The 13,975-nt window shown below is 35.7% G+C and overlaps 1 long non-coding RNA gene across 2 annotated transcripts; it reads right to left on the bottom strand.

Annotated features, from left to right (window-relative positions):
• Positions 1–1,881: 1,881 nt before the first annotated feature.
• Positions 1,882–13,723, bottom strand: LOC135838617 (uncharacterized). 2 transcript variants are annotated; one of them, XR_010557440.1, is made up of 2 exons: positions 13,427–13,723; positions 1,882–2,353 (listed from the first exon to the last, which is right to left on the bottom strand). It is a non-coding gene; the product is annotated as an uncharacterized LOC135838617 (long non-coding RNA). The 2 variants fall into 2 exon arrangements; XR_010557441.1 differs by lacking the exon at positions 13,427–13,723 and adding an exon at positions 8,301–11,744.
• Between the last annotated feature and the right edge of the window lie 252 nt (positions 13,724–13,975).

The raw sequence follows: 13,975 nt of genomic DNA, 5'->3' as shown, positions 1-13,975 counted from the left end.
CTGTCGTAGCTCGAAGAATACTCAAATCAATACTCGAAATTGAACACAAAAAATTACCCACCGAGACCAGCCAGAATTAAAGCAGTAAGCACTGGTGAATATCATAGGCGTATCGGGTACATATCTAAATCATTTCGAATACCGAATTATCAACTACAACTCATAATTTTCTCATTAAAAAAGGTTTTGAAATCATGTACTAAGAACTAAATTTTACTCGGAAAAGACTGAAAATAACGCGAAATTCAAAGTCATTACCAGGTCAAATCAGAAAGACTAAAAATACAGGGAAAATTATTTCTTTTTTCCAATTTTATCGAGTAATGTATACTCGTACGAGATGATAAAAAAAAAGTATTCGATTCGATTTCATGACTTCACGGCGCCATCGTGAAGAACCATGAAAAATCGTAGTTCAATCGTAACGCCTCCGATAACAATATCACATCGAGTACCTCCAAATATCGTTCATTTTGCTGTTCAAAGCGCGCGTTTATCGGGTCGTCGATTTCTTCATATTCTCATCGTAATCATAAAATGTATGAATTATTGCTATTACAAGACAACTTTTCAAACTGTACTGGTAGCAATAAACTCGCACCGAAATCAAATTTCCTCATACTGGAGTTGAACACGGTTTACGAAATTCAGGAGCAATAATTTTGATGCACAGAATTATCACCAACGAAGCAAATTCTGCATTAGCTTTACGATCGAATGAAAAAATGGGGAAATTAGCGCATCGAAGAGTGGGCTCCATTTGCTTTTGAAACCAGATTATGGAATTCAATAAAAAAAATTCGACACGTCCACATAAAAAAAATATAAATTTATTTCATATAGTAAAAATTCATATTACTTTTTTCAAATGAAAAAAAAAACAACATAAGTAGGTAGTTAGGAACTTAATTTATCAATCATTTTTTTAATCTCAAAGAGAAAAAAAACACAATGGAACATTCATTGAACACTTATCGGAAGTACAAAACAATCAAAGGGTAAAATTAAATGTAAAAAAAAAAAAAAAAAAATGAAACTTCTCTTCAGATCAAATTTGAGGAAGACTGAGCAGAAATTCATTTTTCATAATAGGTACTCGTACAATTTTTCATTCACTAACGAGAAATATTTTCTCAACTTTTAGCTTTCAAATTGAAGAAAATGTGAAGGACACGAGAAAAAAAATTCCTAAGAAAAAACCCAGCAATTTTTTTCAGGTAAGTAAATAAATTTCATTGAAAAACAAAGGATAATGATTCATGAAATACGTACCTACGTTATTATTATTACATACTCGTATTATTATTATCAAAATCGAACAAATTTTTTCCATTTTTCTTTTCTTTTTAAATTTATTTGATCATTTAATCTTGATATTTTTACACAATGAATGAGTATCCGCAATTAAAATAGGAAAATAACATTTCAAATAGCCTCAACTTCTCAAGATTCTATCCTAACATGTGTCAGGTTCATTCAAAATGAAAATTCTGTTCCAATCATGAAGTGGAGGTGAGTAAACATAAGCTGCCTCAAAAGCCATCAATCTGATAAACAATTGTTTGTTTCTAGACTAGTCCATACATACGAATACCTCAAATAAAAAGTCTACAATCTATTCACATACAGGTAATAAAAACTAGCTAAAGGCAAGTAGATTTTGATTCTGTAATTTTAAGAAAGTCTCAGAAGTGTTTCATGTTATTCTCATTTGAACGCAGGTATTCATTCATTACATGTAAGATAGTTCATTACATGACTTCTACGAATCTAGACTCTCACTCGAGTTCTCCAACGACTAATATATGTACATGAAAAAGATCACATATCAAAGTCATCATTCGCAAACCAAAAAAGTAAATCAAAACACCAAAAACAGAGTAAACAAATGATTAATTATGTATTAATATTCATCACAGAAATTGCAAAGGTTCAGGAGGGATAATTTCGCTAGAAATAAGATTCTTATTTCCATTTATTAAAACGGAACTCATTACCACTTGGTCTTTTCCAATCAACATAGACACAATTCTATCTCACGTTCATTGGTATCTAAACGTTCAAACATAATGTACCTCAACAGTGGTGAGAGAAGACATACAGAGAATTTTCAATTATAACTAATTACATCTTATGTATAAAACAAAGGTTTCAAATAACACATCGAGAAGCCCAAATTAAAAGCAAGTATTATAGATAAAATAATGGCAATAATAAATGATGAGCATGGCGTGACCAAGAGCACGGTATGAAGTTCCTACGACATCACAGAACGTAGGAACTCTATACCTCGCTACTGGTTTTTGCCTTTAAATTCCCCGATGAAAATCCGGTGTTCAAATTGCGTCCATATCTGTAATCACGCGAAAAACAAACAGCTGTATTAGTACGAACAAGTTTTCCATCAAGACATGTACGTCTATGTAGTTGTGCGAGGTAGCAACACCCAATGCAGCAACGACGACGACACAATTCAAACACCTGTTTGAAAATTTTCAACATCCATACATACATACATCGGTGCATTGAAATCCAAAGGGATAACAATTCAAAATCTATACATTTCCACATGATTAAGCTAACAGACTGATGACTGGTGCATCCTCTAACAAGGTTTCATGATTTTCAATCCAATACTTAAAAAATAAATAAATTTCGCCACCTCGATTCCTCCACCTACCCATTCTTACGCTCATTTTCATCGAATATAACCACAACGATGACCGCTATCCATTAAATAAAGGCCTATAATCATCGCTTTACAAGCACACCATCAATTACGTCTCGATCGACTAGCACACACAGCTACCAATGCTACCATTCAATATCGAAACTAAAAATCAAGAGGAGAAAAACAAAACCCTACGGTTCTCCACTCAACATACGAGTACTAAACCACATCGTTCGATTTCAACTCGAAATACCCACAGTCAGTCGATTTACCATTTCAACTCGAAATACCCACAGTCAGTCGATTTACTATCATACGTATTCGACACTTGGTACAGTCGGCGCGAACGCATATCTCATTTCTTTGGGGAGAGAAAAACACATCGCACCGTCGAACGAATGAAACCTTATAAGGGCTGAGAAATTGGATTAAATTATTTTTCCTCGAAAGCGAACAGCAACAGCAACGCAAGAAGCAAACGTAAAAAAAACAAGAAAGGAGAAAACATGAGACAATTTCCATCCAGCTGCGTATTGTATCCTCGTATATACGAGTTTTCCATTTCAAGAGGGTACTTTATCTTCATTTCGTCGAATACCGCGAGAAGAAAATGAATACAAATTCGATGCACGTTTGACGATCGTCTCGCAGACACCTTAAAACAACGAATTGTTTCCACTAACCGAGAAAAAAAACATACACAAATCCGCATCCGGAGACTCGCGAAATTTAACTAATGACTCCCATTATCGTTCATAGAGTGCATAAAAATTACTCGCAAAGGTGCTCGAGATTTTTTCCCTCTTCACTGGTTCGAGCTCTACAGAAACCCATCTTGTAAGGATATCGTTCTCACGTCATTTTCTTTCAGCAGGTTCGAGGCATTTTTCCGTTAATTTTTTTTTCTTTCCTTATTTCATTCTAATGTAGAATACTTATTCATCGATGATTTCAATATCGTAAGAACTATGATTGTACTTTATAAGGCGAATCAACCGATGAAAATTCCAAGAATCGTGATGAAATTAACTGGCAAGCCGATTTATATTCTTAGAAATCGCGTAAACGATAAGACGATAAACGAGAAAAATCCCAACATCTTGGAATAAAAAATACTATACTCTACGGTTATTGCCTAATACGAATAGTCGAATACCTACGTATCCGAGTAGGTAATAATGTTGAGCTTCCAAGATGCCAACGATGGACATCCTTCATCGTGTAATGTCAATGCCACCGATAATCCTTTCCACCATAATAAATCGTATTAATAAATACATAAATCGAGCCAAAATTAATACTCGACGCCAAACTCAAGCATCACTTCAAATCCTCGCAAATTTCAACCCAGCAGCACGAATCATTCGCAAATGATACCCACAATAGTTGATTTCATTACAGACGCTGAAAAAAATCAAAATTTCCACATTTTATCCTCGTATAATTTTATATACGAAGCACGTTTTGCGAATAAAAATTACTTCATCGTCACTTATCGTGTTTGCACGAACACTAATGGCAACAGCAGCTTCATCACCGATCGATACGTAAGAATTATCGATAACCTTCGATTACTTAACCAACAACGGCATCGTAATGTCCTTCATATTGATCTTTCTTCCTCAATACACGAGTATAATCTCAATACATCGAATAATACTCAAAACAAACAATACCATCGAAAAGAATCACCGCAACAAGCTCGGCGTTAGGTCGCTTTATACTATTACTCTGGTTGTTGAAAAAAGAAAAATACAAGGTGTAAAATGCAATTGAAAATCAATTCATCTCGAACCAATTTCAACACCAAACACGATATAATTACCAATACCTTTCCGATAGTGTGGTCTGAATAAGCAACACGCTACCATTTCCTACAGGTATCGGTGGTGACGCAATTCTTCAGTCAGGTATTTAGCAAACACTGCACACAACACACACTTGACGTGCCTTATAGATCTTTTACACCTATTCAACAAAATCCTACTATTGACTGTAAACTATACCTTTTTTCCCCAAACATCCGATAATACCCGTTAGCCGCAAAAAAAAGCCATACCATTTTCGAACACAATCGAATTCCGACAAATATCAGGTGTTGAACCGTTAATAATACCAGAGGTATTGGTTCGAAGGAGGCAGAGGAAAAAAAAAGGTAGAAAATAGGTAGATAGGGTACTCGAGAGTCGAGATTCCTGTTCATAGGGGTGAAATCGACTAATGTGTTTTGACAAACTCGGGTTTTCTCTTCTGAATATACCTTTACCTACACAAGGCACGTTATAAAAGAGAAGGTCGATTGTTCGAGAAAAAAAGAAGTAACCAACCCTGACTCCAGTCTCTTTGTCACCGCTGGCAATAAAAACAACCACAACCGCGTCGATATAACATCTTTATCGAGTCTAGTCCTAGTCTGCAAAATCCATCGAACTCGAAGAAACTCACGACGACGAACGTATGCTACGCGCTAGGGCTATTTCTCATCTCAAAATCACGATACAAATTCGCGTCTATTTCGAAGAAATTACATCAACGTTATTACTAGTCGGTTGACACATCAAACTTCATCTCCGCTCCGGCGTAAGAAGAAATAAAAATACACAAGGGGAAGGAACTCTTTTCTCGCATTCGCGTCTCTTTCCAAATTAGCATCCCTCAAGACGCCTATACGTTATTCTTTTAAATAACGACGTCATAAATATCATAAATTGCCAACCAAATCTTCTCATTCTCGCTCTCAGTCATCTACACACAACTTTCCTTCGTATATATCTGTGTACTGGTGCGCGAGCGATGCGACAACGAGAAATATACAACCGAAGTAAAAAAAAAAGGGTCGCGTAAAGCGTACACATTTTCCAACTTGGCACTCTTAATAATGTGCTCTTTAAATGTTCTCTTCCTCCTTTTGCTCTCTCTTTCTCTCTGTTGCACAACCTCTTCTATTGCCTTTCTTCACTATACATAGTTGTACACCAGAACAAAAGCAAAAAATACCACTGCGCGATTGTACGACGACTCTACGACTACATACTAAGCTCGCGAGCTCGTGTCTTCATCCTACCTAAATTCGTCAAATTCCTGCGCTTTAATGATACGCACGCACCAGGCGCGAAATATAAATATATTCCAAGCAACGCTATTGTAATTATCAAGAAAATAACCTTTCGTACGAACGTAAAATCCGTTCGCCAGCCATGGATTCATCTCCCAACTGGGACCTTTCGAATGAAATAATTCCACCGTCGTCGACACCGCCTCATACATTGAAACACAATTTCATCTCAAACACGTTACTCATTTCACGCAACAGTTTACATCATGGTTTCAAGAAATCTTCATAATTTGTTACAATGCTATGCAGGAAATTACTCACCACGTTCGCCAAACTACACATGGACGAGGATGAAACCGAAACCCCTGACGATTTTTTCTTCGCTAAACCGAGCAACAAAATGAGTAACTCGATAAACATGGCGACCCAACAGCTCCCTACAAGTGATTTCACTTCACATACGCACACAGGAACTCCCACACGTCAGAAAAAAAACTTATCTGAAGCTAAACCACGGTTAGCGCGCCCACATGATAACGTGGCCATGAACAAATTCAAACTTGGCGCCAAATTGAAAACAAAGAGGCAAATTAAACGTCGATTTATTAACGATAATAGATGGCAATATGAATGATCGGATCGGATTTATTAGATTGAAATGCCTAATACAATAATAATTGCAACGATAAACAGCTCGAGTGTGAAATGCGCTTTTCGAGCTAACAAAGAAAAGAAGAAATTTTACGTAATATATAATACAATATGACTTCATCGAAAGGTTTATGTAGGGTCGGATGGGAGTCTAGTGCAGGTATTCTGGTTAATTCTACGTTATAAACATTTCAACGTTTCGAACAAGTTTACAAGATCACGATAAAGAACAGATTTACCACCACGTGGGCACGTGAATGCAATTTTAAACGTAGAATAATCTACGAAATAGAACAGTTTTTTGTAAAATTGACTCTAAATGCCAAAATTAATATCCATTACCTACTCCTTATCCTTCTTCGCAGTCAAAATCACGCTAAAAAAATCACAGATGATGATTTCCAAAGAGTACACTTTTAACGTTACGTTTCCTGTAGCAAGAAATTCTACATCTCTGAAAAAGGCTCTTTTCTCGGTTTAATTTACAAGAAACGAGGTGAAACACAATCTTTTATGCGAGGGTCTAACTCTCCACTAAATAAATAAAAGTCCTTGACACTCTTCCTCGTTCAAAGGTTCGCTAAAGATACCTACAAGTGGAGAAATAGTACACAACCACGTTCAGAGAGTCTTTTTTCACTCTATCTTATTTTTATCTCTTTCAACTACAAATAGAATTGACACGAGTTTAGAATAGCACAATGGTACATGTTTGATTACCCAGCGATGAAAGATAGCACGACAACACGGAGACAGACGAATGAACATTGTAGACAAGGTATTATTATGGAAAAAATACCACTATGAGCGAGAGAGCGACGATGAGTCGAGACAAAAATTCTCAAAACGAGTATTGTAAAATAGCCTCGTACTAATTTTACAGAACGTAGTTTGAGATAATTTATCACCTCCTATGATTACTTTATCAACATTTCTGATAAGCATTTTTCTTTACAATGGATAAATTCACACCAACTCGTGAATTCGTGAAAAATGGCTCCGTAATATGGACTTTCATTTCAGGCTAATTCAAACTTCATTTCGGTAAAAAAAAAGCGAAATAAAATTGACCAACGAGGCATAATAAGCGTGGAAAATTACGAAGAAAAATTTTCAATAACTGATACGTTGTTAAATTTCAGCACAATAATTTGGATAATCGCAGTGTAAAAGTTGGCACATAGCCTGAAAAAATTCAATAATAAGGCAACCACGTTTTTTTGGGGAACTTTTTAAAAACCCAACCTGAGGCCACTTCCGATAAAAATATACGATTACGGTAGGAAAAAATGACCAAGAAGAGTATTTCGAACCGTATTTAAAATAAAATATTGCCGACATAACTTTAGAACACGTATAAAAATAAAATCTTACCATTACATGAACAACTCGTGCTGCCATCTGCAAAAGCCATGCTGAAATTACAGCTACGGAAAAGCTTTCGCGTAATTAGAGCATGAGTTTGAAAATATTTTCGATTCGAAGCTCGAGTACTAACTTGAGTCGATTTGAGAAAAATTTATTTATAAAAACGAACCAGCCATACACGGCAGCAATCAAATGAACGAACGCAATGACCGAAGCACAATACTTTGAAATTCACGCGTGACTTTGATTTTTTTTTTACATCGGAAATCATTTCCTTATCGTAACTAATACATAAATTTCCATACTGAGGCCGAACCACACCGTTGAAAAAAAAATCGTATCGTGTAAATCAACATACTGAAATCGTTACGACCACACGAGCGATTGTCCGTCTCCTTTCAGAAATCTCGGAAACCAACAACGATTTACAGTCAACAACAAAACTTCGAAAAATAAATCACAATTTACTCGGATCGCGACCACAAATATGTAAAGAACAAGAACAAAACAAAAAAATACATAATACAAAATATTATACTAAAAAGGAACACTTACCAAAGAAACAGAGTGACACTAGTACTAGAAAAAAGCCGGTAAATCAAATCATATTTAGCCGAGCAAGGGCAAGAACAGAACACGGTGTAATGTAAGGTGCACGAAAACTTCATCATTCGCGACGACTGGCCCGCAAAAAAAGAATGAAACTGTTCGGCGGGAAAAAGCATACCGAACGGTGGAATGTAACAGACCGCAGAAAACAAGCCACGTCTCGAAACCACTATACCCGAAGAAAGCCGAAGAAAAGCGAACGTCACCGAAAGACGTCACTTTTCCGTCTAAGTCAGCGTCTTGGAGGGGAGAAAGTTGCCGCCGCAACGTCAAGACGACGACGACGAGATCAAAAGAGGGGAAATCAGATTGAACAAGGTGCGCGCCACGTCGTACGATGCATAGGATGAGATTTTTTCCCGCCCTTTGCTAAATTCACTCGCGAGAAAGAACATATTTTTTTAAAAGAACTTTCTCACTTTTTGTTTCTTATTTTTGAGGTTTCTCTTGATGTGCAAGTGTAAAAAATGCAGGAATTTATTAAATTTCGAGCTGTTACCGTGACAGGGTGAACAAAATTTTACACAAAACTGTACACACACACGTGATTCTGCACCAGGTATCAAAAAAGTGTCTTTTATTATACAATATAATTATAAAAAGAGTTCCATCAAAAATAAAATAATTCCCAACTTTCTTTCTTAATTCAATATTATAAGCATTTACGACATAACAGATGAAGACAACTTTTTTTATATTAGCAGATCGTAGTTTATCATTTCTTTATGATAATACCAAAAATTTAAGGAAAATGAATAATTTTTTTTCAACAATATTGTAACATTTCTACCATGCAAATATGTACTGGTTTGTTATTCCTTATTCCCATTAAAAAGTTGAAATTAAAAACAAAAAAAATTTCCAAAATAGAATCCTACAAAATACAACTTCATTAGTTTGGCTTTGGCCTTGAGTCTCTGCTAAATGCTAAGTGATAGCTACTGGCCTAAGTACCTTTTTTTCCTTCAAATTTTTCACTTGTTCACAGTGTCGTACAATATACTACAGGTTTTTTGATACCATTTTACAGTTCGTACCACCTCATCCCTTCACCGCAAGACTGCCATTTTAAAAATGATACAATTTAATTTTGATCACATGCCTCCTAACAATACTTCATTTCCTCACAAAAGAAATGCTCCCATTATCACTCTTACCCATCTACTGAAACAATGACAGCAAAAATAATGAATTTTAATAGCTTCTACTGATTTTCTGGAAAAACACGAGACGACTTGGGTCAATAAACCATGTACGTCCTTGAACACTTTCGTTATTTCAAATGAAGAATAATGACATGCAGAAATGAAATAGGTACTGCATCGCGATAGTTCAGTTGATTCTGATTAGTTTTTCATTTAAAAATCAATGCTTGCATTAACACTCGAAGCAAACAATCATGGACTGCAGCCAACAAGTCAATAACCATCAATACTCAACCATAAATCATCGAAATTTGAAAAAATAATTTAGAATTAAATCTCATAGGATTGTCAAATGTTTGTCTTGAAATTCACTCAATATTCATGAACTTAAATCATTATACTAAATAAATTAACATCCATCGAGAAATCAAAACAGAAAAAAATACTTAATTTTGTAACACTCTGATATGTTCTCACACTCACTCTGACTCCCTGAGTCACCGTGACGAAGACTTGAGTTCGTTTCATGTAAATTGTAAACTCCTATTCCATGTCACTTTTCAACATTTTAAACAAAAATTTAGTGTGAGGGAGGGGGCTGAGCACACTGTAAAATGTAAATCTCACCAAAAAAAAAAACACAAGTGACAAACTCTACATCGATTAAATTATCTATTCTAACAAAATCCTCAAATTTGAACTAAATTTGCTGCGCAGATGATTAAATGAAATTATTTCAAATAATATAGTCATTTCCGGGTGGTGATATTAATTCTAACGGAAAAAATTAAAACGTTACAACGCTGATAAGAGAATCTCATCAATGTTTCATAGAATACTGATAAATCTCTAACATTGCATCCGGCATTTACTTCGCTGTTTCAGTCCATATCGCATAATTTCCGTTGACGCGGCGACGCGACGGTTCAATTACGCGGAATCACGTACTTGTTTAGTGAAAATCAACATTATTTTACGAAATACATATAAATCGTTTTGAACAGAAAAAAGTACTGCCAGTTACAGAAGAGGCTTCTTTGCACCGTCATTATCTTCTCATTTAAAAATACAAATATTTGAAATCAAACTTCAAATTTCTTTTTGAAAATGTACACAGTTGAAAAGATAACCATGGAGATAGATAGTGAAAATCATGAAGAATGGGTTTTCAACTATAGGTATAGATAGTTGTATAGATTACAACGTTAGAATAGCAAGCACTTGAAGAATAAAGAAACAGAAACCGTGATTCTTAAAATTCATTAGACAGTGGCAAACAGTCATTTACAACTTACAAGTGAGGATGGTTCTGGGGATGTAAGATAAAATGTATCCCTTGCCAAAATAATACGTAGCTGTTGATAAGATAAAATTTCAAGGACGGTGGATCGACTTTGTTTCCGTGCACTGAAAAGTACTTGATTGCAAATTTTTATCTAAATAATAGTTTTTGCAATGATGGGGAACCTGGAACTAGATACTAGATAGACAGTACTTCACTACGATTGATAACAGAAGGAGGAGCGGGGAGGGGGTTACTTATTTACAGAGACGAGAACAGGCTTCAAAGTTGCTTATTTCAATTTTCAAGTTTCAACCTTCATTTAAAATGTTCATCGCAGTAACATGGACCAATTCATTATTACTACAATTTCCTAGTTATACACACTTACTGAAAGTTGAAACCAAAAAGGAAATTAGTAACCGAAGGAAGCTGCATTCATGTCCCCAGGGAAACTCTAACCAAATTCCTCGAGTAAAGTTCACTTTCTTAATTCTCAATTACACCACACTAATCAGTGGGTAATACGTAGTACCTCACCAGTAGTGCTGTACAACAACCGGATAATCGGAATGAAATCGGAATATGCCATCCGGTTACTGCTTTAACCGATTAACCGGATGACACCCGGATTCGCCGAATCCATTGTTTTTTTTTACTGTTTCTGTGACTTTTCCAACGCAGAGATTCGAAATCCAAAAAAAAGTCACAGAAACAGTAAAAAAAACAAAGGATTCCTGGAATCCGGTTGACAACCGGATATTCGGAAACTCGGATGCTAAAGATCCGAGTTTTCGAATTCCGGTTGTTGTACAGCTCTACTCACCAGGACGTATAAGATGATGAATTCTTTTCTCAGTCAATTGAGTGAGCTCAGCCTTACATCCTTAATTTCAGCAGTTCTGCTATAAAGAAGTTAATGAACTGATAACAAACAGAAATACAATAAAACAAAAATCTTTGAAAGCTTACCTCGCCCATTACTCCATCTAGAACAACCTTCCATTCTCACACATGAGAGTACGAGTACCTATTGATAGTTGTTACCCAATCCGTAATGAAGGATACATCGACACATCATTTGTTTAAGCAAAAATATTAGCGAATAAATTCGACGCAACGTTCGTCAATTAAGCTGTACTCACACATTACATGTAAAACAAAAAAACCAAAAAACTCACACTATCACTAAAATCGCAAGTATTTCCACGACAATAGGCAATAGTTGGAAAAGCGGTTAACTTAACTCGTGTAAAGTGATAAGCCTGGGTTCAGCTTTTCATTCTCCTCACGAGTTTACCCCTAAAGAATAAAATCAACCCCACCAAAGTTCGGCGAAACACCTTACCAGTTCTATTCCTCTCTTACATGCGGGTAACAAGTGAGCAAAAGAAACGCCCATTTTTATAATGGTTACTGCAGCAGTGCTGCCATATCGAACGGTTAGCTTGGCTGCGAAATAATATTAACTCGAACGTAATTACGACTAATACTGTAATACAATTAAGGAAGAATTTTGCGGGAAAACCAACTGTTGCTTCATTCGCGTTTATCACGCATACATCAGACCAGAGAGGTGAATAAAATTCATCGTATAAACCGAACCAAACGAATATAAAATGAATGTTTCGAAATTTGCAGGTACCCGTTAAAATCAAACAACGCATAAGTACAGCGTGCGTCTAAAATGAACAATGACAATAATTAAAGCGTTAAATCATTTCGCCGTGAGAGTAACGTTTCGATCGTAAATTTTAATTAAAAATTTCAGGACTTGATTCGGATTCAGTGGATTTTTCGTGGGCCTCGTAATCTTCGACGATGGTACGTTACTACAGAACGTTAATTTCGGATTTCAGACAGAAACACATTTCGAAGGAACGTGTATAGTTATTAATGAGTTGGGTGCTACTCACTAGCAGAGCGTTGGGTGTAGTAAATGCACATGTTTGGAAAGTCAGTCATCCATGAAAACGAATACCTACACTGTTTCAGAAAAACATACACTCGAAATAGAAGTTGATTCATTACACATTACATTCAGACCTCCAGGCAGATACTTGAGTACGTATGTACAAATTACTCCAAATTGAAAACGACGAAAGAGCCTATTTCACCTTAATCCAAAGTTCCCATTAGATGATCTAAAAAAAGGTAGGTAAGATGATGGGTAGGCACATAGATACCTACTTCATAAGTAAAGTACATCACCGGCACCAATAATCAGCATGTTCAGCACCAAAAGATATCAAACTTGGTAAAGTTCAATCAATTCATTCATTCTCTTTCATCATTCTACCACGTTGATACCAAAAATGAACATTATAACTTGCATATCATTACAGCAAGAAATTAATACAACGAATCCATAATCCACTACGAAATGACAAAAATGCAGTAGCTAAATGGAAACAGTAGACATCAACAGAAGCTATTAAACCAAGACATAACAATTCCATTATCTAACGTAATAGCAAATAGCAATAGCACGAGTAAAACCATTAGTAGTCATCTATCAATGAAATTAACCACCTGAGTAGTCGAGATGTTGAGAATAGCCAGAACACTGATATTTATAGCGCTGCCAAAAAACATAACTTTACATAATACATCATTTGAGTAATGAAACAGAAACAGAAACTTACCGAACGTGGTTCTCAGAAAGATCTCAAGCAGCGAAAGACTGAGTTTCATTAAGCACTTTGCAACATTATTCGTACATTTGATGAGTTGAGCAAACCATGAAACTTGACAAAAAAAATTAACACGTGGGATAAAACATTTGAAAGATTAACATGGCGGTTGGGAGCAACGTATTAACATACACGATGTACAACACAGAACGCAACGCACTTATCAGCTTATTAAGGACACCAGTCGAAATAAAATGAAGTAAAACGAAGAAGAACGATCGAGCGTTTAGCTTCAGCTTTTGCCTGAATTTTTGTATATAGCACTAAAATCGAAAATAGGATGTTGCGCACTCTATCGCACTTGTTTCGAAATTATTAATTTTGCAGTCTTGATAGTTGCTTGATATCGCTGTTCTTCGCATAAAATTGGAATGAAATATCTCCTGCATATTTTTATAGATAGCGTTGTCGCTCCAGAAAGTGGTAGATTTTTTGCACATAACAGAACAAATTACGGACTGCAAGTTTTCATTTTTCGAAGGTAGGTGCAGTGTAGCGATG

This window comes from Planococcus citri, chromosome 3 (genome assembly GCF_950023065.1).
Source record: "Planococcus citri chromosome 3, ihPlaCitr1.1, whole genome shotgun sequence".
Lineage (NCBI taxonomy): Eukaryota > Metazoa > Arthropoda > Insecta > Hemiptera > Pseudococcidae > Planococcus > Planococcus citri.
The sequence above is the reverse complement of the archived record's forward strand: the minus strand, read 5'-3'. Positions and strand labels throughout refer to the sequence as shown.